Here is a 2,909-nt window from a genome sequence, read left to right as displayed (position 1 = left end):
CTATTTTTAGAGCTTCAACCAATGCCGTAAGTTCTGCTTCTTGTGCAGACTGATTAGCAGGGAGAGGTTCTGCTTTCAGCACTTCATGCTGAGTTACTACCGCATAACCTGTATGAAATTGTCCATTCATATCTGCATATCTACTGCCATCTATGAAAAGTTCAAATGTAGCATTACAGAGTGGCTTGTCACGTACATTACGTAAGCCCTGAGTCTCTTGTTCCATTAATTGTACACAATCATGCATTGACTTTGATGGGTCAAAGGAGTTGGAGAGTGCAGTTTCCTCAGGTATGGTACCCCCCTCAGACTCTAAAGGGAGCAAAGACGCAAGATTAAGAGTCTGAATCCTGGCAAAGGAAATGTTGGGCGGCAGTAGTAGGGAACATTGGAGACGGAGGTGTCTGGCCAATGAAATATGTTTAGGTTGGACCTGGTTAAGAATGCCATGTACATCATGAGTGGTCTGAACTAGAAGTGGGTGATCAAGAACAATCTCAGAAGCTTTATCTAATAACAGTGAAATTGCGGCTACTACTCTTACACAAGAAGGTGTGGCTCTAGCTACAGGGTCCAGATGAGCTGATATGTATGCCACCGGTCTTGCCCTGTATTCTAACATATGGTTCCAGAGTTTCTGCATCTTCAGGGATGGTCAGCATAACTGTGCCATCTTCTCTAAAATGGATGTTTGCATGCATTTTACTTAAGACATCAGTACCCAACAAGCAGGTAGGTGCACCTTTAGCAAATAAAAATTTGGATACAAAAGTTTTAGGGCCAAAGCTCACATTTAAAGGTTTTGTAAAGGGCAACGCCTGAATTTTACCATCATACCCTTCTGCATATGTAACCTTTGAGGATATATTGTCAGGATATGGTAAAAAGTCCTGATTTAAAATGGAGGATGTTGCTCCCGTATCTATCAGAAAAGGTACATTTTTACCCTCAACCTCAACTTGTATTATTGGTCTTCTAGAAGGAAGAGAGACCTGCATAACTTTCAGTCATTCTGAGCTGTCTGTTTGATCAGGCACTGGGTTATTTATCCTATTTTTGGGTACAAAGGTTCCTGAATCTATATCTGCTTTTCTCTTCCTACATTCCCTTTGGAAATGTCCTGGCTTCTTACAGTAATGACAAGTAAACTTTTGATTAGCAGAGCCAGTATTAGCCTGTGCAATTCTTACTGGCTTAGAATTTTCTCTTAAGTCCATTTCTATCCCTACAGCTTTCTGTCTAGCCAGGTGTGGGTCTTCCAAGGTTCTCCAATCAGGGGTTGCGGCCTTAAGCTTTTCCTTCACTTTTGGAGACAATCCATCTATAAAGGTTTTTGGAACTAACCTCATCATTCCTGGAGCGGTTAGATCCATGCCTTCATCTCTGAAATTATTTTCTACACTTAGATAATATTCGTCTACTGATTGTCCAGATTTCTGAGCCACCACTCCCGTTGTTCCTCTCTGCCTCTGTCTCTCCCTCATGAAAACCATTAAGTGATCTACAAATTGCGTACCTGATTCTATCGTTTGTAAGGCACCATCTCCTGCTTGGGGCCTATGTACCTGTAGATTTGCTAATAGCTCCTGGAAGAGTCCAGGAGTCATTTTCATTCTACATAATTCTTCTCCATCTGCCCAAACTCCTGCGTGAGTCTGCATAATTTGCTGTATATATTGTGCAAATCTAACTGGACACTGGGTGGGATCTGGTGCGTTATGCAAGAGAGACATGCCTTCAGCGGGGGACCAAGGGAAATATTGTCGAGTTATCTGGTGATATCTAGTTCCCATTACTCCGTCAGCACCAGGTTCCCTAAAGGGTCTTGGTACTACCCTAACAGGGGCAAGTACAGCGCCATGTCTAGGTGTACCACAGGCTAGGCAATCATTTCTCCAGTCTGGATTTTGTTGTCCACAGTGCGGACATACCCATCCTCCTGGTCCGGCTAAACTTTGAGGTGGTGTTTGGAGAAAAGATGGGGCATGTGGGTTAAGGTATGGGGGTGGGGTATTTTTAGATTCCACATTTTGTTTTTCTACACAGCCTGCGGGTCTAATACACCACTTTTTACTCTGTTGATTATATGTCCATCCCTCATTTTCTGCTACCCTAGAGACATCAATCAATGCTTGGATCTGATCTATCCATTTCTTGTCTCTGATTATGCCTTTTTTTTCTTTCCTGAATTCCTTCCCATAGTTTTCTACTAAAAGCTTCTGCCCTAGTAACTCCAAACTTACTAAAAATCTTTCTCAGCCCCTTAGTGGCATCTTCACCACTTCTCTCCTTTATGATAGTATAGATATCTAATTCTTCTGGTTCTGACTTTGTTTGCTTATTCCCCATTTTCTTATCCTGAGCTTTCTTGCCCTAGGTGGCGTTTGGGTATGAGAATACCTCGTTACCTTCTTCCTAAGGAGCTAGGATGTTTAAACTGTGTTGATGTAAGAAAATCCTGATTCCTACACCTATAGCAAACACAAATGCAACCAGACAGAAAAAGAACATACAACGTATCTTGTCCCAGGCTAATTTATCTGTCCTGGGCTCATACTATCATACACTTACCCGTCACCAGGTTTTTGTCAAAGACAGGGTCAGAGATTGAACCATAGGCGCGGAGGTCTCCCCGAAAGGACGCAACCACGTTGCCCAGTGGGACAGTCACTTCTTCTGTTTCAACACCCTGGGCGGCTTATAGGGCTATTCCCAACTTCCACACACCTTTTATTCACATTCACTCTCATTCAATGCCGTACTCCGTGAGGTGATCAATTCCTAAATAGTTCAAGAACCCGAGCTATAGGTATCCTCCTCTACTAGAACTACCCGCTAAAGAACACGACACAGAAAATCTTACGGACAGTGCAGGGCAGATATAAGAGATCTAACAGTGTCTCTTACCT

Source organism: Ranitomeya variabilis, chromosome 2 (genome assembly GCF_051348905.1).
Source record: "Ranitomeya variabilis isolate aRanVar5 chromosome 2, aRanVar5.hap1, whole genome shotgun sequence".
Lineage (NCBI taxonomy): Eukaryota > Metazoa > Chordata > Amphibia > Anura > Dendrobatidae > Ranitomeya > Ranitomeya variabilis.
The sequence above is the reverse complement of the archived record's forward strand: the minus strand, read 5'-3'. Positions refer to the sequence as shown.